At 34.9% G+C, this 24168-nt stretch overlaps 1 protein-coding gene across 4 annotated transcripts in view; it reads right to left on the bottom strand.

Moving 5' to 3' along the window:
- LOC136043945 (tryptophan 5-hydroxylase 1-like) overlaps nucleotides 1–24168 on the bottom strand; it is a 142320-nt gene that overhangs the window by 89756 nt on the left and 28396 nt on the right. The gene's annotated exons all lie outside the window — the stretch shown is intronic.

Raw genomic sequence — 24168 nt, 5'->3', positions numbered from 1 at the left:
GTACAACCCACTATCAAACAGTTCGTGGTAACGAACTGTAGTAAGGAGCGACCCGGCTCAATAGTAACAGAAACTCTAAAAAATGGAATTTTGATACCAATACCTACATCAAAAGAATCGCATTTTAATGCTGATTTTCAAACAGTTCGTGGTAACGAACTGTAGTAAGGAGCGACCCGGCTCAATAGTAACCAAAACTCTAAAAAATGGAATTTTGATACCAATACCTACATCAAAAGAATCGCATTTTAATGCTGATTTTAAATATATACGTTTCATCAAGTTTAGTCTTACCCATCAAAAGTTACGAGCCTGAGAAAATTTGCGTTATTTTAGAAAATAGGGGGAAACGCCCCCTAGAAGTCATAGAATCTTAACGAAAATCACACCATCAGATTCAGCGTATCAGAAAACCCTACTGTAGAAGTTTCAAGCTCCTATCTACAAAAATGTGGAATTTTGTATTTTTTGCCAGAAGGCAGATCACGGATGCGTGTTTATTTGTTTTTTTGTTTTTTTTTCTTTTTCCCAGGGGTGATCGTATCGACCCAGTTGTCCTAGAATGTTGCAAGAGGGCTCATTCTAACGGAAATAAAAAGTTCTAGTGCCCTTTTTAAGTGACCAAAAAAATTGGAGGGCACCTAGGCCCCCTCCCACGCTAATTATTTTACCAAAGTCAACGGATCAAAATTCTGAGATAGCCATTTTATTCAACGTAGTCAAAAAACCTTATAACTATGTCTTTAGGGACGACTTACTCCCCCACAGTCCCCATGGGAGGGGCAACAAGTTGCAAACTTTGACCAATGCTTACATATAGTAATGGTTATTGGGAAGTGTACAGGCGTTTTCAGGAGGATTTTTTTGGTTGGGGGAGGGGTTGAGAAGAGGGGGATATGCTGAGGGAACTTTCCATCGATAATTTGTCATGGGGGATGAAAATCTCCATGAAGGGAGCGCAGGATTTACTAGCATTATTTAAAAACACAATGAAAAAATAAATATGAAAAAGTACTTTCAGCTGGAAGTAAGGAACAGCATTAAAACTTAAAACAAACAGAAATTATTACCCATTTGAGGGGCTCACCTCCTCCTAATACCTCGCTCTTTACGTTAAAGTATTTTTAGTAATTTAAACTATTTATTCTACGGCTTTTGTGATTCTGGGGTCATTCTTAATGAATTGGGACAAAATTTAAGCTTTAGTGTAAAGAGCGAGGATCTGACAAGGGGGTGAACCCCCTCATATATGTAATAAAAATATGAGAATACAAAAGTTCTTTACGTAAGCTAATTTATAAGTTACGTAAATCTCTTACTAATAAAAATATTCGTAAAAAATTAAAAGTTCTAGTTGCCTTTTTAATTAACCAAAAAATTCGGAGGGCAACTAGGCTTCCTCTCCCGCTCTTTTTTTCTCAAAATCATTCGATCAAAATTACGAGAAAGCCATTTAGCCAAAAAAAAAAAAATGCAAATTTCGTTTTAATTATTCCTCTGCGGAGAGCCAAAATCAAAACATGCATTGATTCAAAAACGTTCAGAAATTAAATTAAAAAAAACAAGTTTTTTTAACTGAAAGTAAGGAGCGACATTAAAACTTAAAACGACCAGAAATTACTTCGTATATGAAAGAGGCTGCTTCCTCATCAACGCCCCGCTCTTTACGCTAAAGTTTTTTACTGTTTTAAAAAGAAGAATTGATAGACAGAGTCAAACTTTAGCGTAAAGAGCGGGGCGTTGATGAGGAAGCAGCCTCTTTCATATACGAAGTAATTTCTGTTCGTTTTAAGTTTTAATGTCACTGCTTACTTTCAGTTAAAAAAACTTGTTTTTTTTTATTTAATTTTGATAAAAGGTCAGTAAACCGGGTACCCAGAACAATCCGTAGGCAATTTCTCTGGAAAATATCTAGAAAATCTTCATCCACTTTTCTGAAAGCCCATGCTTCATAGCCATGTTTGACCACTATCATCACTGTAGCTTCCAAGATCCAAATTTTGGTTTGCAGACTTATCTTCATATTCTTCCAAACTTTTCTTAACTTTGCAAAAATACCCTGAGCCTTGACTATTCTACTTTCAACATATTCACTGCACCCACCGTCTTTACTAATAATGCTACCAAGGTAAGTGAAGCTGTTCATCTGACCAAGCTTTTCGCTATCCAATGTCACCTTTTCATCTTCACTTATTTTTAGTCTTAGTGACCGTAAGCAATTTCTCTGGAAAACATCTAGTAAATTTTCATCTGCTTTTCGGAGCGCCCATGCTTCAGAACCATAGTTGACCACTGTCATCACTGTAGCTTCCAATATTCTAATCTTTATCCAAGCTTTTCGCTATCCAATGTCACCTTTTCATCTTCACTTATTTTTAGTCTTAGTGACCGTAGGCAATTTCTCTGGAAAACATCTAGTAAATTTTCATCTGCTTTTCGGAGCGCCCATGCTTCAGAACCATATTTGACCACTGTCATCACTGTAGCTTCCAATATTCTAATCTTGGTTTGCAGACTTATCTTTCTATTCTTCCAAACTTTTTTTAACTGTGAAAAAACACAGTGAGCCTTAGCTATTCTACTTTTAACATCTTCACTGCTCCCATCATCTTTACTAATAATACTACCAAGGTAACTGAAGCTCCCAACCTGATCAATCTTTTCGTTACCTAATGTCACCTGTTCATCTTCATTTATTCCTAGCCTTAGTGACTTAGTCTTCTTAACATTTATTTTCAAATATATTCTAGCACCATGTACTCGTAAAACTTCTAAAAAATTATTCATTTTACTCTCACTTTCATCCAGGATGCTTAAATCATCACCATAATCCAAGTCAAGGAGTTTTCCTCCCCATTCGATTCCGTAGTCTTTCATTGCCTTTCCTGTGCTTCTTAAGATAAAATCCATCAAAATGATGTTGATATACGGGATAGAACATAACCTGCTTAACTTCTGATTCAATACAAAACCAGCTGCTAACTTCATATCCTACCTTAACGGCATCAGTGATACTCTCGTACAAAGCACTAATTAGTTTAATGTATCTGTCCAGTATACCATACAAGAATAAAACCTCTACTTAAGCTCTTTTATCAACAAAATCGAATTCTTGCTCAAATCTATAAGACTGAGGGCCAAAGGTGTTTGACAACTAAGGCACTTCTCAATTATTAACCTGAGAGTGAAAATTTGATTAACACATCCTCTACATTTTCTTAGACCGTTCTGTTCGTCTCTTAAAACGTCGTCTACAGCATCTCTCATTCTAAAAATTATCATTTTACTAAGTAATTTGCTATCTACATAGACCAGACTAACCTCTCGATAATTACCACACTCACTCTTATCACCGTTCTTATGCAGTGATTTAATTCAGGTTTTCCTAAAATCGCTAGTTTCTTCCCTTTTTTCGATAATCATATTCATAATCTTCAGTAACTTATTTCTAACCTCAGAACCGCCATATTTAAGAAACTTTTTTACCAGACAATCAGTCTCTGGAGCTTCATTATTTTTTAATCCTATTAGTACTGTCGCTATTTCTTCCTCGCAAAACAAACCTTCCTCTACGTCCAAATTATCACAAAGTTTTTCATTTTACTCTATACCTTTTCTTGCGACTCTGTCTCGGTTAGCATATTCTCAAGATATTCTGTCCATCTCTCTTTAATTCTTTCCTTACCATTAATTGTGTTTCCGTTCCTATCTTTAGCTGGGACAAGTCCAGATTGACTACTCTCTCTCAATTTATTAACATGCCAGTAAAATATTTTACTATTATGCGGTATTCCTAACATATGCCGAAAAAAGCGAATATTTCTGATTGATTTCAAGCCTAAATTTCCACTCTAATCCTAGAATATTTAGATTGGAGTACCCTTCCATATCGTATTTTTATTTCTGCAACTAAACACTTTCTTCTTATTTTTTTCTTCTGTTTTATTAATTCTTAAATTCTTGGATTTTAAGCTCCGACAAAGTCACACATGTTCCTGTTCTACTTCATACTCCATTTGTTATTTTAAAATTTTCTTCGATTCAGTTTTCTCTTTGTTTTTGAATGTGTTCCCATTAAAGTTCATTCAATGCTCTCGTCAGAGTAAGACGCATTTAAGACCTCTGTGTGGATCTATGTGAAAATATTATTTCATGAACTTTTAGATACTCGTCCAATGCTGAAAACATAATTTCAAGAACTGTTGGATATTTAGTAATATGTATTAGTGTTTGGATATTAGTACAATATTAATGCACAATAGGACGTAAAAGGAAAAATCCGAAATGAGAAGGTATGAATATTTCATTAGACACCTCAGATGATAGCTCTAGCTCGAAACCGGAAATATCGATACTAGCTGCAGATTTTAAGCAAATTCTTGAAATCGTAAAAGAAAATGGTAATAAATTAGACAACTTATACAATCAATTAGGTACTCTTGCTACAAGGGTCGACAATCAAACAGTTCGTGGTAACGAACAGTAGTAAGGAGCGACCCGGCTCAATAGTAACCGAAACTCTAAAAAACAGAATTTTTATAACAATAGTTACATCAAAGGAATTGCATTTTAATGCTGGTTGTAAATATATAAGTTTCATTAAGTTTAGTTTTACCCATCAAAAATTACGAGCCTGAGAAAATTTGCCTTATTTTAGAAAAGGGGGAAACACCCCTTAAAAGTCATAGAATCTTAACGAAAATCATACCATCAGGTTCAGTGTACCAGAGAACCCAATATTAGAAGTTTCAAGTTCTGATCAACCAAAAACTGGAATTTTGCAATTTTTGCCACAAGACAGATCACGGATGCGTGTTTATTTGTTTGTTGTTTATGTTTTTTTTTTGTTTTTTTTTTGTTTTTTTTTCTCTGGGGTGATCGTAACAACCCAGTGGTCCTAAAATGTCGTGAGAGGGCTCATTCTAACGGAAATTAAAAGTTCTAGTGCCCTTTTTAAGTGACCTAAGAAATTGGAGGGCACCTAAACCCCCTCCCACGCTCATGTTTTTCCCAAAGTCACCGGATCAAAATTCTGAGATAGCCATTTTATTCAACATAGTCGAAAAACCTACTAATTATGTCCTTGGGGACGACTTACTCCCTCACAGTGCCCGTGGGAGGGAATTTTTCGGTTGTGGGGGAGACTATGAAAAGTTTTTTCAAGTGAAAGTAAGGAGTAGCATTAAAACTTAAAACAAACAGAAATTATTACGCATATGAGGGGTTAGCCTTCTCTTAATACCACGCTCTTTACGCTAAAGTAATTTTATTAATTTCAATTATTTATTCTACGGCCTTTGTGATTCAGGGGTCATTCTTAAGGAATTAGGACAAAATTTTAGCTTTTGTAAATAGCGAGGTATTAACGAGAGGGTGAACTTCCTCATATACGTAATAAAAACATATGAATTTAGAAGTTCGTTACGTCAGTTAATTCGTAAGTTGCCTATATTTTTTGACTAATAAAAACATTCATAAGAAATTGAAGGTTCTAATTGCCTTTTTAAATAACAAAAAAGTTGGAGGATAACTAGACCTACTCCACCGCTCTTTTTTTTCTCAAAATAGTCCGACCAAAACTATGAAAAAGCCATTTAGCCATAAAAATAAATTAATATGCAAATTTTGTTTTAATTATTTATGTGCGGAGAGCCAAAATCAAAACATTGATTAATTAAAAACGTTCAGAAATTAAAAATAAGAAAAACAAGTTTTCTTAACTGAAAGTAAGGAGCGATATTAAAACTTATACGAACAGTAATTACTCCGTATATAAAATTTTAACGTTTAATTTTTACGCTTAATTTTTTTATTGTTTCAAAAAGTAGAGTTGAGAGAAAGAGTCAAACCTTAGCATAAAGAGTGGGGCGTTGAGGGGGGGGACAGCCCCTTTCATATACGGAGTAATTTCTATTCGTTTTAAGTTTTAATATCGCTCCTTACTTTCAGTTAAAAAAAACTTGTTTTTTTTTATTTAATCTGGATAAAGAACATTCGCTTCTTAAAAATAAGATGGTTAATAGTGAATTGAAAATTGGAAAAATTGAAAATGACAAGTCCTGTCTCAATTTGCAATTAAAAACTTGTGCGGATGAATTAACAAAGTTAAAAAGAAAAAATGAAGATTCAATGTGTCGGATTGTGAAATTGGAAGCCGCCAAGTTAGAAAATAATATCATCATATGGAATGCAGTTTGCGAGGATATTCACATCGCTAAAGCTTTATTCACAGAAGTTGTTCACCATGGATTAGAATTACCTGAAGTGAATTTTACAATCTCACAATATGACAGAAATCGTAAATTTTTAAAGGTGACACTAAATAAGAAAGATGACAAGTTTTCTATTATAAAAGATACCAGCAAGCTTAAAGACAGGACGTTTCATGGAAATAATAGCAACTTGTTTATTAGGGATGATGCGCCAGCCGAAATTCGTAAAATACGTAATCTGATTCTAGCGAAAAGGGATAAATTGCGGATGATTCCTAGATATAAGGCATGGATAACCCCGTAAATGTCATAGAATATTAACGAAAATCACACCATCAGATTCAGCGTATCAGAGAACCGTATTGTAGAAGTTTCAAGCTCCTAGCTACAAAAATGTGGAATTTTGTGTTTTTTTTTGCCAGAAGGCAGATCACAGATGCGTGTTTATTTGTTTCTTTGTTTGTTTTTTTTTCCAAGGGGTGATCGTATCGACCCAGTAGTCCTAGAATGTTGCAAGAGGGCTCATTCTAACGGAAATGAAAAGTTCTAGTGCTCTTTTTAAGTGAATAATATGAAAAAAACTTCGTTTTCTTAAAGAGTTAAAGAGGCTGCGTCCTAAAGTCGAACCTTAAAACGTACAGGAATTAGGAGAGGCAGTTGGGGGGCTACCGCCCCCCAAACCCCCCGCTTTTAAAGACTCTTTTGTACAGGTTTTTTGTTGTGCACCAACAAACCCCCAGCTCTTAGCTTGTGTGCTCTGTGTCTGGGAAACAGTTTCAATAATTATGTTAAAATGTAAATGGAGTGGTCAACTTCATTGTTACTAATTACTAGTTTCGGCGCAATGGTTCTCCTGTCCTCTTGTTTTTAACATTTTTCGAAGTTATTCCATTATTCATTCATTTCAATTTTTTGTTTCAGCCCCCCACAACAAAAAAAAACCTGTACAAAAAAGTCTTTAAAAGCGGGGGGTTTGGGGGGCGGCAGCCCCCCAACTGCCTCTCCTAATTCCTGTACGTTTTAAGGTTCGACTTTGGGACGCAGCCTCTTTAACTCTTTAAGAAAACGAAGTTTTTTTCATATTATTTCTGTACGTTTTTCTACAATCCATGGTGGATTTAATTTAATAATAAAATTCCATGTTTATTTTCTCGCTTTCTGTATCAATAAATTCAAACTGACAAAATTATCTAATTTTGATAATTTTAATAGTTTAGCAGCTTAATTAAAAATTTAGCAGCTAGTGGTTTTTACCCACCCGCCTCCGTTTTATGGGCCCAGCGCGCTTCCGCTGCGCCAAGCTGCTGTTATGCTTGTTATCAAACAAGTTATTACAATAGAAAATTTCACCAACGGCTTCAATTAGGAAATCAATTTAAATGGTTCTTTTAACTTGCTTCCATCACACACATTCACAGTGTGTAACATTAATTTATTCCAATATTCATATTACTTTCATGACGTCATATAAACGGCTCAATCCCAAGATAATAGTTTAAGGTTAAGCTTACTCCTTTATGAACTGATTTGGAAAGAATATATATTCAAAAATCTAAATAAAGATTTTAAAATTAAATTTGATACCACATGTAGCAAAAAAAATGACACATTTTGTGGCACATTATGGAGTCTGAGATGACACAAAAAGCACATTTTCGGAAAAAATATGACACACTCCTTAAAAAAAAATTGGCAGCCCTGGCTACGGATGTTATTTCGCATCGTTTTGTTTGCAAATTATTCTGATTCTCGCTGTCACTTGTCTTCTAACCGTATATTTCGTTGTGTATCATTTTCATTTGTGCTTTGCTTGTTGTTACATTTATTCTAACCGCCAATTATGTTGAACAAGCCAGTATAAAAATATATATGAGGGACCGAAATTTCTCTCAATCCCTTATGTTGATGTAATATGAAATTCTTAGTTTCTTTTTTAAGCTATTTCCTCTTGAATTCTGCCGTAGGGTTTTAATTTTGTTTTTTCAAACACTAATAATAGCTCATCCTGCCTTCATTTGATTGTATGGATTGGTTCAAACCCCTATACCGTTCGAAAAACACAAAAAGAACCCCAGAAAAGCCTAGTCGAAATTGAAAGACAGTAAAGAAAGTCGACAGAAGAGAAAGGAAGTCGATTGGGCTAAAGGAACTTTGAAAAGGCTAACATTATGGAAGCGGTAAAAGAAGGTAAGAGATCAAAGGAATCAAACACATTTAGACTGGTTGAAAAGTACTCAATCCAATAACGATTTTAGACTTCTGGGACATCTTAGACATCTGGGGGGCAGGGTCCCTTAATAGGAGTCTAAAAATATAAAATACAATGAATTCAATTTCAGATGTCAGAAAACTGGGGGAGGGTGCAGTGGCCTAATGTTCCAGGCCCGGAACTGTCACTGACTAAATTAAGATCAAGCTAATTCAAGGAAACAAGGAAAATCGGAAAGGGTTAAAATAAGTCTGAAGAAACTGGAACAAGTCGGTGAAACGTATTGAAGTCAAAAAGACCAAAAGGAACTCCAGAAGAGCTAGAGGATCCTTGGAAGGACCAACAAAGTAGGAAAGGACTGACAGAAGCTGGATGAAACTAAAGGACATCGGTAAAAACCTTGTAAGTAAGTAGCCAGAAAAAAAGTAAAAGGAATAAAATGAATTTGGAAAGGACAAAAAAGTTGAAATGGACGATGGGAATCTTAGAGGCACTAAAAAAAGCAGGGAGGATCAAAAAGGAATACAAGAAGTCGAAGGAATTTGGAAATTAAGGAGTTTAGAATTTGGAAAGGACTACAATGTCAGAAGGGTGAAAGAAAGATCAAAAGAATGAAAAGTTAGAAAAAATTACACAAATTCTAGGTGGAATAAACAAAGTTAGAAGAGACGGAGCAAATTTTGAAGGATGAATTTTAAAGGGACAAAAAAAAGCTGGGAGGGTCAGATAAAACAAAAGAAAGTTGAAAGAATTATAGGAAATTAGACGGGAAGCCAGAAGAGACTAAATCAACTTTGTAAAAATCATGAATATCGAAAGGGTGAAACAAAAGTCAACGGAAGAAACAAAATTTGGAAGACAGTCACCCTTTCCTCCGTCTTTTTACACCTGGGTTTGAACCCTAGTTCCCATAAAAGAAAGCTGAAATCCAATCCACAGCCCCACAAAACGACCCAGTAGTACATTTTTCACTTTTGATTATCATTGGCAAAAATCTCTAATTTTCAAATTTTTGCAACAATAATGCTTAACAATTGTTACCTTTAAGTCTTGTGGGACACATTTTGTTACTCGCTTCTATATTCCTGGTTAACTTACATTTACCGCACAAATCATTCAAAAACTCACGGAAGGACTAGTCTGCGACTCACCGTGATTTTGTAAATTCTACTCGTTATTTTAATCCCTTCAGATTGGCGTACTCCACCATATAAAACGAAACAGCATAAGCCAACATGGTAAAGCATAACTTTAAAACATGGCCCCTAGAAAATAGTCAAGGGATTGCTAAAATGACTCATTTCTACACTACGAGCTATTTTGTTGTTACTTTTCGAGTTTGATTTCAAATATTAATAGTGATTCATCCTAGCAAGAACGGTGATAAACTAACTTTAACACGCCATATATGCTATATATCTAGAATTTTTCAATTCTGAATGTGAAGCTTGTACCCGATGATATAAACTGCTTGACTATTACGTACTCTAACATTTATTCTTATGACCATTACGGGGTAAAAAAAAAACTCAGAAAATGATTTTCTAAATATCCGATTTAAATAACCAAAACCTTTTAGTTTTCATTTTGTAAATAGCATTTCTAGACTATCCTAAGAATAGAGTATATTTTTACTACTACCAACAACAGCTCACCACAGCACCAATCTGCCTGAGGCCAACGCAGCTAAGTACACTCCCCTCCATCCCAATCTATTCAAAGCCTCCTTCTTTACACCTTCCCAGGAAGTTCCCATTTCGTTTCAATATTTCTTTATGGCACCCGCCTACCCCAACCACGGACGACCTTTTTTCCATTTAGCCTTAGACGGTTGACCAAAAAGGACAATCTTTGACGATCTTTCATCCTTCGTCCGCAAAATGTGTCCTAACCATCTTAAACTTCCCCTCATTATAGCCTTAGAAAGTGGGATTGAACCACACTTTTCGTACAACCCACTATTTGATAAAAGGTCAGTAAACCGGGTACCCAGAACAATCCGTAGGCAATTTCTCTGGAAAATATCTAGAAAATCTTCATCCGCTTTTCCGAAAGCCCATGCTTCATAACCATGTTTGACCGCTATCATCACTGTAGCTTCCAAGATTCAAATTTTGGTTTGCAGACTTATCTTCATATTCTTCCAAACTTTTCTTAACTTTGCAAAAATACCCTGAGCCTTGACTATTCTACTTTCAACATATTCACTGCACCCACTGTCTTTACTAATAATGCTACCAAGGTAAGTGAAGCTGTTCATCTGACCAAGCTTTTCGCTATCCAATGTCACCTTTTCATCTTCACTTATTTTTAGTCTTAGTGACCGTAGGCAATTTCTCTGGAAAACATCTAGTAAATTTTCATTTGCTTTTCGGAGCGCCCATGCTTCAGAACCATAGTTGACCACTGTCATCACTGTAGCTTCCAATATTCTAATCTTGGTTTGCAGACTTATCTTTCTATTCTTCCAAACTTTTTTTAACTGTGAAAAAACACAGTGAGCCTTAGCTATTCTACTTTTAACATCTTCACTGCTCCCATCATCTTTACTAATAATACTACCAAGGTAACTGAAGCTCCCAACCTGATCAATCTTTTCGTTACCTAATGTCACCTGTTCATCTTCATTTATTCCTAGCCTTAGTGACTTAGTCTTCTTAACATTTATTTTCAAACATATTCTAGCACCATGTACTCGTAAAACTTCTAAAAATTTATTCATTTTACTCTTACTTTCATCTAGGATGCTTAAATCATCACCATAATCCAAATCAAGGAGTTTTCCTCCCCATTCGATTCCGTAGTCTTTCATTGCCTTTCCTGTGCTTCTTAAGATAAAATCCATCAAAATGATGTTGATATACGGGATAGAACATAACCTGCTTAACTTCTGATTCAATACAAAACCAGCTGCTAACTTCATATCCTACCTTAACGGCATCAGTGATACTCTCGTACAAAGCACTAATTACTTTAATGTATTTGTCCAGTATACCATACAAGAATAAAACCTCTACTAAAGCTCTTTTATCAACAAAATCGAATTCTTGCTCAAATATATAAGACTGAGGGCCAAAGGTGTTTGACAACTAAGGCACTTCTCAATTATTAACCTAGGAGTGAAAATTTGATTAACACATCCTCTACATTTTCTTAGACCGTTCTGTTCGTCTCTTAAAACTTCGTCTACAGCATCTCTCATTCTAAAAATTATCATTTTACTAAGTAATTTGCTATCTACATAGACCAGACTAACCTCTCGATAATTACCACACTCACTCTTATCACCGTTCTTATGCAGTGATTTAATTCAGGTTTTCCTAAAATCGCTAGTTTCTTCCCTTTTTTCGCTAATCATATTCATAATCTTCAGTAACTTATTTCTAACCTCAGAACCGCCATATTTAAGAAACTTTTTTACCAGACAATCAGTCTCTGGAGCTTCATTATTTTTTAATCCTATTAGTACTGTCGCTATTTCTTCCTCGCAAAACAAACCTTCCTCTACGTCCAAATTATCACAAAGTTTTTCATTTTACTCTATACCTTTTCTTGCGACTCTGTCTCGGTTAGCATATTCTCAAGATATTCTGTCCATCTCTCTTTAATTCTTTCCTTACCATTAATTGTGTTTCCGTTCCTATCTTTAGCTGGGACAAGTCCAGATTGACTACTCTCTCTCAATTTATTAACATGCCAGTAAAATATTTTACTATTATGCGGTATTCCTAACATATGCCAAAAAAATCGAATATTTCTGATTGATTTCAAGCCTAAATTTCTACTCTAATCCTAGAATATTTAGATTGGAGTACTCTTCCATATCACTTTTTTATTTCTGCAACTAAACACTTTCTTCTTATTTTTTTCTTCTGTTTTATTAATTCTTAAATTCTTGGATTTTAAGCTCCGACAAAGTCACACATGTTCCTGTCCTACTTCATACTCCATTTGTTATTTTAAAATTTTCTTCGATTCAGTTTTCTCTTTGTTTTTGAATGTGTTCCCATTAAAGTTCATTCAATGCTGTCGTCAGAGTAAGACGCATTTAAGACCTCTGTGTGGATCTATGTGAAAATATTATTTCATGAACTTTTAGATACTCGTCCAATGCTGAAAACATTATTTCAAGAACTGTTGGATAGTTAGTAATATGTATTAGTGTTTGGATATTAGTACAATATTAATGCACAATAGGACGTAAAAGGAAAAATCCGAAACGAGAAGGTATGAATATTTCATTAGACACCTCAGATGATAGCTCTAGCTCGAAATCAGAAATATCGATACTAGCTCCAGATTTTAAGCAAATTCTTGAAATCGTAAAAGAAAATGGTAATAAATTAGACAACTTATACAATCAATTAGGTACTCTTGCTACAAGGGTCGACAATCAAACAGTTCGTGGTAACAAACAGTAGTAAGGAGCGACCCGGCTCAATAGTAACCGAAACTCTAAAAAACAGAATTTTTATGACAATAGTTACATCAAAGGAATTGCATTTTAATGCTGGTTGTAAATATATAAGTTTCAATAAGTTTAGTTTTACCCATCAAAAATTACGAGCCTGAGAAAATTTGCCTTATTTTAGAAAAAAGGGGAAACACCCCTTAAAAGTCACAGAATCTTAACGAAAATCATACCATCAGGTTCAGCGTACCAGAGAACCCTATATTAGAAGTTTCAAGTTCTGATCAACCAAAAACTGGAATTTTGCATTTTTTTTCCACAAGACAGATCACGGATGCGTGTTTATTTGTTTGTTGTTTATGTTTTTTTTTTCTCTGGGGTGATCGTAACAACCCAGTGGTCCTAAAATGTCGTGAGAGGGCTCATTCTCACGGAAATTAAAAGTTCTAGTGTCCTTTTTAAGTGACCTAAAAAATTGGAGGGCACCTAAACCCCCTCCCACGCTCATGTTTTTCCCAAAGTCACCGGATAAAAATTCTGAGAGCCATTTTATTCAACATAGTCGAAAAACCTACTAATTATGTCCTTGGGGACGACTTACTCCCTCGCAGTGCCCGTGGGAGGGAATTTTTCGGTTGTGGGGGAGACTATGAAAAGTTTTTTCAAGTGAAAGTAAGGAGTAGCATTAAAACTTAAAACAAACAGAAATTATTACGCATATGAGGGGTTCGCCTTCTCTTAATACCACGCTCTTTACGCTAAAGTAATTTTATTAATTTCAATTATTTATTCTACGGCCTTTGTGATTCAGGGGTCATTCTTAAGGAATTAGGACAAAATTTTAGCTTTTGTAAATAGCGAGGTATTAACGAGAGGGTGAACTTCCTCATATACGTAATAAAAACATATGAATTTAGAAGTTCGTTACGTAAGTTAATTCGTAAGTTGCCTATATTTTTTGACTAATAAAAACGTTCATAAGAAATTAAAAGTTCTAATTGTCTTTTTAAATAACAAAAAAATTGGAGGATAACTAGACCTACTCCACCGCTCCTTTTTTCTCAAAATAGTCCGACCAAAACTATGAAAAAGCCATTTAGCCATAAAAATAATTTAATATGCAAATTTTGTTTTAATTATTTTTGTGCGGAGAGCCAAAATCAAAACATTGATTAATTAAAAACGTTCAGAAATTAAAAATAAAAAAAAAACAAGTTTTCTTAACTGAAAGTAAAGAGCGATATTAAAACTTATACGAACAGAAATTACTTCGTATATAAAATTTTAACGTTTAATTTTTACGCTTAATTTTTTTATTGTTTCAAAAAGTAGAGTTGAGAGAAAGAGTCAAACCTTAGCATAAAGAGTGGGGCGTTGAGGGGGGACAGCCCCTTTCATATACGGAGTAATTTCTATTCGTGTTAAGTTTTAATATCGCTCCTTACTTTCGGTTAAAAAAAACTTGTTTTTTTTTTTATTTAATCTGGATAAAGAACATTCGCTTCTTAAAAGTAAGATGGTTAATAGTGAATTGAAAATTGGAAAAATTGAAAATGACAAGTCCTGTCTCAATTTGCAATTAAAAACTTGTGCGGATGAATTAACAAAGTTAAAAAGAAAAAATGAAGATTCAATGTGTCGGATTGTGAAATTGGAAGCCGCCAAGTTAGAAAATAATATCATCATATGGAATGCAGTTTGCGAGGATATTCATATCGCTAAAGCTTTATTCACAGAAGTTGTTCACCATGGATTAGAATTACCTGAAGTGAATTTTACAATCTCACAATATGACAGAAATCGTAAATTTTTAAAGGTGACACTAAATAAGAAAGACGACAAGTTTTCTATTATAAAAGATACCAGCAAGCTTAAAGACAGGACGTTTCATGGAAATAATAGCAACTTGTTTATTAGTGATGATGCGCCAGCCGAAATTCGTAAAATACGTAATCTGATTCTAGCGAAAAGGGATAAATTGCGGATGATTCCTAGATATAAGGCATGGATAACCCCGTAAAAGTCATAGAATATTAACGAAAATCACACCATCAGATTCAGCGTATCAGAGAACCGTATTGTAGAAGTTTCAAGCTCCTAGCTACAAAAATGTGGAATTTTATGTTTTTTTTTGCCAGAAGGCAGATCACAGATGCGTGTTTATTTGTTTCTTTGTTTGTTTTTTTTCCAAGGGGTGATCGTATCGACCCAGTAGTCCTAGAATGTTGCAAGAGGGCTCATTCTAACGGAAATGAAAAGTTCGAGTGCTCTTTTTAAGTGAATAATATGAAAAAAACTTCGTTTTCTTAAAGATTTAAAGAGGCTGCGTCCTAAAGTCGAACCTTAAAACGTACAGGAATTAGGAGAGGCAGTTGGGGGGCTGCCGCCCCCCAAACCCCCCGCTTTTAAAGACTCTTTTGTACAGGTTTTTTGTTGTGCACCAACAAACCCCCAGCTCTTAGCTTGTGTGCTCTGTGTCTGGGAAACAGTTTCAATAATTATGTTAAAATGTAAATGGAGTGGTCAACTTCATTGTTACTAATTACTAGTTTCGGCGCAATGGTTCTCCTGTCCTCTTGTGTTTAACATTTTTCGAAGTTATTCCATTATTCATTCATTTCAATTTTTTGTTTCAGCCCCCCACAACAAAAAAAAATCTGTACAAAAAAGTCTTTAAAAGCGGGGGGTTTGGGGGGTGGCAGCCCCCCAACTGCCTCTCCTAATTCCTGTACGTTTTAAGGTTCGACTTTGGGACGCAGCCTCTTTAACTCTTTAAGAAAACGAAGTTTTTTTCATATTATTTCTGTACGTTTTTCTACAATCCATGGTGGATGTAATTTAATAATAAATTTCCATGTTTATTTTCTCGCTTTCTGTATCAATAAATTCAAACTGACAAAATTATCTAATTTTGATAATTTTAATAGTTTAGCAGCTTAATTAAAAATTTAGCAGCTAGTGGTTTTTACCCACCCGCCTCCGGCTTATGGGCCCAGCGCGCTTCCGCTGCGCCAAGCTGCTGTTATGCTTGTTATCAAACAAGTTATTACAATAGAAAATTTCACCAACGGCTTCAATTAGGAAATCAATTTAAATGGTTCTTTTAACTTGCTTCCATCAAGCCTTACCCCCGCTTCAGTGTAAATTCTTGTGAACATTCCAGTATGTAATTCTGATCACATGTTTCCATGTTTATTTTCTCCCTTTCTGTATCAATAAAACAAACTGACAAAATTACCTAATTTTACAAATTCTAAAAAGTTAGGAGCTAGCGGTTTCGATCCACCGACCTCTGGGTTATGGGCCCAGCACGCTTCCGCTGCGCCAAGCTGCTATTAGTGCAAGAATTTTTCAAACAATTGATGTTATTACAAGAGAAAATTTTACCTTCAATGGGGAAATGGGTTTTTTTAAGCTAGAAAATCGGGGGGTTAAGATTTTCCGACGAACCTTTCCAGGAAAATTACTCGGAGAATTCCGCGTCGAATGAGTCTTCGTACACCCAGATCCGATGTCGGCTCTGACCTGTAGGCGTGGCAGGAAAAAAAGGGTTTCTGTCATTTTTCTCAAATAAAAATGTTACGGATTAAGACAGAATTTTTTGAAGCTTTCAGTCAGTCTCACCATGTTGAGCTGATCATTTTGATGTACTTGATGTTGAAATTTGTAACTTTTAACAACAAAAAACTTAACATGGGCTCTTATGGGGAAATGGGGTTTTTCTAAGCTAGAAAATCGGGGGGTTAAGATTTTTCGACGAAACTTTCAAGCAAAGTTACTCGGAGAATTCCGCGTTGAATGAGCCTTCGTACACCCAGATCCAATTTCGGCTGTGACCTGTAGGCGTGGCGACAAAAAAAGAACATGAATATTATCTGGCTATGCGTGGTTTCTGGAAAACAGGGAAGAAGTTATCGGATCAAGCTGAAATTTCGTGAATAAGCTCCAGGGCCCTAGGGGACCTGAACTTGTGAATTTCAGCCCGATCGGACAACGTTAAAGGGGGGCTGGGGTTGGGGGGTTGAAACTTTCGGCCAGATTTTCCCCAGGAAAGAAAAGTCGGAGGGGGATGAAATTTGGCAGGTTTCTTAGTTGGACTTCGGGATACGAAATTCATCCCTCCCCCTTCCTCTGCGACCACTGGAACTACGTCGTGGATCGCCTCTTTAAAAAGGCACGAGTGTGCCTCCTTGACAAAAAATTGGAGGGCACCTACGCCCCCTCCCACGCTAATTATTTTCCCAAAGTCAACGGATCAAAATTCTTAGATAGGCATTATATTCAGCGTAGTCGAAAAACCTTATAACTATGTCTTTGGGGACGACTTACTCCCCCACAGTCCCCATGGAAGCGGCTACAAGTTACAAACTTTGACCAGTGCTTATATATAGTAATGGTTGTTGGGAAGTGTACAGACGTTTTCAGGGGGATGTTTTGGTTGAGGGAGGGGTTGGGAAGAGGGAGATATGTTGGGGGAACTTTCCATCGAGAAATTTGCCATGGGGGAAGAAAATTTCCATGAAGGGAGCGCAGGATTTTCTAGCATTATTTATAAAAAAAAAACAATGGAAAAATAAATATGAAAAAGTTTTTTCAACTGGAGGTAAGGAGCAGCATTAAAACTTAAAACGAACAGAAATTATTACGCATATGAGGGTCTTACCTCCTCCTAAAACCGTGCTCTTTACGCTAATGTATTTTTAGTAATTTCAACTATTTATTCTACGGCTTTTGTGATTTGTGGGTCATTCTTAATGAATTGTGACAAAATTTAAGCTTTAGTGTAAAGAGCGAGGTACTGACGAGGGGGTGAACCCCCTAATATATGTAATAAGAACATGAGAATACAAAAGTTCGTTACGTAAGCTAATTTATAAGTTACGTATATCTTTTACTAATAAAAACCTTCGTAAAAAATTAAAAGTTCTAGTTGCCTTTTTAAGTAACCCAAAAATCGGAGGGCAACTAGGCTGCCTCCCCCGCTCCTTTTTTCTCAAAATCATCGGCTCAAAACTATGAGAAAGCCATTTAGCCCAAAAAATGAATATGCAAATAAAAAAACAAGTTTTTTTAACTGAAAGTAAGGAGCGACATTAAAACTTAAAACGAACAGAGATTACTTTACGAAGAAATTACTTTACAGAATTACGAACAGAAATTACTGTTGCTATTATGTTTAGTGATTATTTTACTGGTGCTGGTAAAGAAATAGATTTGTCCCCTTACAGGTCGCATAAAGAATATTTAGCCCCCAATGAATGTACGAGCATATTTCTGGTCCCAGATAGTTTTGCAGAATTCCATAAGATTATCCAAAATATAAAAAACGGTAATTCAGTGGGACATGATGAATTATCAACAAATTTGCTGAAGCGCATTGCCGGAGTTATTTTTGAACCACTTATCCACATTTTCAATTTGAGTATCAATTCAGGTGTATTTCCTAGTAGATGGAAAATTGCCCGAGTAATTCCGTTGTATAAACAAGACGATAAATCTGATGTAAGTAATTATCGTCCAATTGCAATTTTATCGCCAATATCTAAAGTGTTTGAAAAAATTTTTAAAGAAAGTTTTTCTAGCTATTTAGATAAAATAAATTTCTTTACCAGGTATCAATTTGGATTTAGGGCAAACTGTTCGACAGAACACGCAGTTGCAGCTCTTTAATTAGAAATAAATGATTGTTTAGATGATGATTTCCATGTGGCTACTGTTTTCTATGATATAAAAAAAAGCATTCGACACTTTAAATCATGAAATTCTTCTTGACAAAATGATAAATTCTGGCATAAGAGGGAAAGGATTACCAATTATTAAATCATACCTGTGCGGACGCAAAATCACAGTAAATGTCGGTGGAAAACTGACTAATTTAAAAAGTCTTATTGATATTGGTGTCCCCCAAGGCTCAGAATTAGGTCCGCTTTTATTTTTGATTTATATTAATGATCTTCCACGAGGTTTGTATGAGAATATTTGCCATATTAGCCATGCAATTCTATTTGCAGATGATACAGCTATAACAGTTAAAGCTAGGGATTCATCGACTTTGATCGAAAATCTGGCTATAAGTGTTACCTCAGTTAATCATTGGTTTGTTTCCAATAATCTAGTACCAAATTTTACGAAAACTAATTGTATGGTTTTTGGTCGTTCAAAACGTGCCACTCGAGAGATTTCTTGTCAGTAGCTTCAGATTGGTGATCAAAAAATTTGTAGGGTCCAATCACATCGTTATCTAGGAGTTATTCTTGATCCCCTTTTGTCATTTCATAATCATATTGAGTATTTAAGATTAAAACTTGCTCAAAATATTGGGACGATGTATCGTGTGAAGAATATTTTTCCTTTTACCATTTTAAAAATAATTTACCACTCTCTAATTACTTCTTATTTGAATTACTGCTCAGTTGTATATCTTAATACATTTTGGAAGCATATAAAACCTTTACAGGTACTACAAAAAAGGGCAATAAGAATACTTGGAAATTTCTTACACCGACCTTCAATACTTGAAAATGTTTCGGAAACTAAAACATAATTCCACTTCTTAAATTTGTTAGATTTAAATAATATACGAATATTAAATACTTCCAAATGGCATTTTCAAATCCAAAATTCTAAAAATTATTTCTATGACAAATCTCTATTAATTTTACCTCCTCGTTCGGATAGTCGGAAGTCTGGGATGTACCAAATTCCTTTCGTTAGTTCTGAAAGGTCAAGGTTTTCAATTAGGTACCAAATACCCTTCATTGCTAACAATTATAAACTGAATGATAAAATTCTGTTCGATCCATCCCAAAAATCCCAGCTAAATTTAAAAAAGGAACTATTAAAGATTGCTTGCTAAAATTTTGATTATTCACCATTGATGATGAAAAATTAAATTATTTGATCTTCTTATTTGTGCGTTTTGTTTTTGTGTCCCTGTGTCTGGGATGGCCTCCCACGCCCCTCCTGTCTGCTATTTATTTATTTACTTATTTATTTCCTTGTTACTTCTCTTTTATGAGTATTTTTCTATTTTGTTTGTCTGTTGCCGTATTAAACTTTGGAATCATTATTATGATGAGATGTTGATGTTTTTTTCTATGTTTTTGCACTGTCCCGGCCTTACAAGCCCTGCTCTCCTTTGGGGCATAATATTGTTTTTGTATTTTTAAGTTGAATAAAGAAAAAGTTGAAGTTGAAGTTGAAGTAAAGAACATTAATCCAAACAACGAGGCTGGCAGAGGGATCTGGAGCTCTAACTTTCAAGCTTTCGTGCAAACCTCTATAGGGTTTTTTCTCTGAACTTCAAATTTAAATAGGTAAAACCTTTGATTTTACACTTTTTAACTCGTATTTTTAGAACACATTGACATATGGGGGCACTCTGAAAACATGAAATCCTACGTGACCCCATTCCAAGATCTTTTATGCACAGGTGTGCATATTTTTTGGATTTTATCCGCTTTGAAATAAATTAAATAAAAAAAACAAGTTTTTCTTAAATGAAAGTAAGGAGCGACATTAAAACTTAAAACGAACAGAAATTACTCCGTATATGAAAGGGGCTTTTGCTCCTCAAGGCCCCGCTCTTTACGCTAAAGTTTTTGCTGTTTTAAGAAATAGAGTTAAGAGAAAGAGTCAAACTTTAGCGTAAAGAGCGGGAAGTTGATGAGGAAGCAGCCCCTTTCATATACGAAGTAAGTTTGTTACTAAAAAAAATATATTCAAATTTCTAAGTAAGTTCGACTCTTTCTCTTAACTCTACTTCTTAAAACAGTAAAAAACTTTAGCGTAAAGAGCGGGGCGTTGAGGATGAAAAGCCCCTTTCGGAGTAATTTCTGTTCTTTTTAAGTTTTAATGTCGCTCCTTACTTTCATTTAAAGAAAATTGCTTTTTTTATGTTTAATTTCTGGACGTTTTTTAATTCATTCATGTTTTGATCTTGGCTCTCCGCACATAAATAATTACAACGAAATTTGCATATTAATTTTTTTTTTTGCTAAATGGCTTTCTCATAGTTTTAATCGAAAGATTTTGAGAAAAAAGAGAGAGGGAAGAAGCCTAGTTGCCCTCTAATTTTTTAATTACTTAAAAAGGCAACTAGAGCTTTTAATTTTTTTTACGAACATTCTCATTAGTAAAAAATAGACTTAATTTACGAATTAACTTACGTAACGAACTTCTATATTCGTATGTTTTTATTGCGTATATGAGGGAGTTCACCCCTCGTCGATACCTCGCTCTTTACACTAAAGCTTAAATTCTATCCCATTTCCTTAAGAATGACCCTTGAATCACAAAGGCCGTAGTATAAATAGTTGAAATTACTAAAAATACTTTAGCGTAAAGAGCGAGGTATTACGAGGAGGTAAACCCCTCATAGCGCACCTCATATGGTGAATACAATGGCTATCTCAGAATTTTGATTCGGTTACTTTTGGGAAAAAAATGAGCGTGGGAGGGGGCCTAGGTGCCCTCCAATTTTTTGGTCACTTTAAAAGGGCACTAGAACCTTTAACTTCCGTTAGAATGAGCCCTCTCGCAATATTAGAGGACCACTGGGTCGATACGATCACCCCTGGAAAAAAAAACAAAAAAAGAAACAAATAAACACGAATCCGTGGTTTGTCTTCTGACAAAAAATGCAATATTCCACATTTTTGTAGATAGGAGCTTGAAACTTCTACAATAAAGTTCTCGGATACGCTGAATCTGATGGCGTGATTTTTGTTAAGATTGTAAGAATTTTAAGGGGTGTTTTCCCCTATTTTCTAAAATGAGGCAAATTTTCACAGGCTCGTAACTTTTGATAGGTAAGACTAATCTTGATGAAAGTTATATATTAAAATCAGCATTAAAATGCGATTTTTTTATGTAGCTATTGGTATCAAAATTCCATTTTTTACAGTTTCGGTTACTATTGAGCCGGGTCGCTCCTTACTACAGTTCTTTACCACGAACTGTTTGATAATATCTAGTTTTTCTCCCAATACAGGGTAAAAGATCCTCTCGCCATTGATTTTTCTGTCATAAATTTTAACTATCAATCTTTTACTTTGATTAAATAAAGAAAAACAAGTTTTTTTAACTGAAAGTAAGGAGCAACATTAAAAGGTGAAAACGAATAAACATTATTCTGTGTTTAAAAGGGACCGCCCCCTCCTCAACGCAGTTTTTTAGTGTTTGAAAAAGTAGAACTGTGACAAAGAGTCAAACTTTAGCGTAAAGAGTGGGGCGTTGAGAAGGAGACAGCCCCTTTCTTACGTAATAATTTTTGTTTGTTGTTCATCAGTTCGTAATTTACGAATTGACTTACGTAACGAACTTCCATATTTGTATATTTTTATTAGGTATATGAGGGGGTTCACCTCCTCGTCAATTCCTCCCTCTTTACACTAAAATTTGAATTTTGTTCCAATTCTTTAAGGATCACTACCGAATAACAAAAGCCGCTTAATTAGAATAAATAGCTCTCTTGAAATTACTAAAAATATTTCACCGTAAAGAGCGAGGTATTTAGGAGGGGACGAACCCCTTCATATACGTAATAATTTCCGTTTCAAACCTTTAAAAAGAAAACCACTCCAATACCTTTTATTGTAGAAAAAATTAAAGGTGATTTTAAACTTTAACTTTTTATAACGCTTTGTCGAGTTTTAAGCATTTGGCTTTTAAAACATTTGAATTGAACCTTTTCGTTTAAAAAAAAAAATTTAAATCAATAAATGTTTTCACTCTCAAGACATTGTGAGAAAAATATTTTGTGACATCATCCTTGTGTTAAGACCATTCATTTTCCAAGTAAGCCTACTGTTGAATATAAAATCAAAATTGGGCATAAAGTAGTGGGAAAGTAGAGGCTGAGGCAGCCCTCAGATGTATAGAGCAGTGTTTATTTGTTTTGCCCTTTTGTTTTATTATTTGTTTTGTCACTCATTTTTTATTTGAAAAACAGCTTGTATTAAATCGTTTTTTATTCATCTTTAATACAATGACCAGGGTTTCCTAAATGTAATAGGGGGAGAGGATTTCAGCCCCTATGATGCCCCGCCTTTTAAATTCAAGTGCATAACAATGTCTCGAGGATAGGAACTCATTTAGGTGTGTTGGCTTTTCAAATTTAATTTTTATTACAGTGCTCTAAGATTTTAAACTAACATTTCCCGTTTAAAGTATAGTTTCAGCAAAAAGAGGGAGCTGTCAGTGATTCGTCCCCTTTTAAGCACACTTAGTAGCAATTTATTCAAGCGTAATAAGGTCAAAGATTAAATAGCCCGTTATGAGCTGAAGCATCTCTAATCACAGTCTGAAAAATTGCGCCAAAACCCGTAATTTTTATCCCCCCCCCTCATACAAAAAATGAACTCATTTCTAGCCTAATTGCTAATGTATAAGCTGGCGTAAAAGGTAATAATGAGATATCTACGACTAAAACACGAACATCTGACGGCACGTAGAAACGGCTAAGAATAACTTTCAGTACCTGTGATTTTTTTAGGAGGCAGTTTTCACGATAATGTGAGCGGGATGAAAATACTATATCTACGTGAATTTGTCTTTTGACACTGGATTTTTGTTAAATGAAAGTATATTTTTGCTTCCATTCCCCTCTAATCCATCTATTTAACTTTATAAAGAGCCTTAGTTTAACCAATAGGGCAAGACGGGGCACATTTGGGTCATTTCAGGGCTTTTTGCAGCTGTTGCGCATTATGTTTTTAAATGAGCACATTTTTTGGATGGATTATCATTCACTCGGCGGATTTTCAATGGAAAAATGGAGTTTTGGCGCATTTTCACTTTAATGGCGAGGCATAGCTTCAAACGATACCTCTGGTGATGCTAGTTCAACTTTGTCGTTCGACCAGAGTAGCACTGAACAGACCAATCCACCTTTTTGTTGAAGAACTCGTAAGTTATGCTCATAGGTTGTGCTCATAAGGATAGGAGATGAATATTGGTTCAACTCCCATCCTGGTGAAAATCGGCCCTAGGTCTCTGTTCCATTGAGACTTGTCATAAACCTGTACCGAGACTTGTACCTAACCTGTCTAGTTTGAGGTCGTTTCCTTCTGATGTGATGTGTTTTTTATTTTTTTAGATTTTATGCTCAATTTATATAATGTTTTGTTTGTTTTAGGTTGGGTATTTTCTAATTTCTGGTCTCTTTGAATTCAAAAATTCACTTTTTATTTTTCTTTATAAGTTTTTATGGTCATTGTAATTTAATAACAAAAATAAGCTGCACTAAAATGGATCAGATCCTGTGTCTTGGGCTAAGTATAACACAAAAAAAAGTTAAAACTGTTAAGCCAATTTTTACAGATATAGAATTATGG

This window comes from Artemia franciscana, chromosome 2 (assembly GCF_032884065.1).
Source record: "Artemia franciscana chromosome 2, ASM3288406v1, whole genome shotgun sequence".
In the NCBI taxonomy this organism is placed as follows: domain Eukaryota; kingdom Metazoa; phylum Arthropoda; class Branchiopoda; order Anostraca; family Artemiidae; genus Artemia; species Artemia franciscana.
This window is presented reverse-complemented; position numbering and strand designations above follow the sequence as displayed.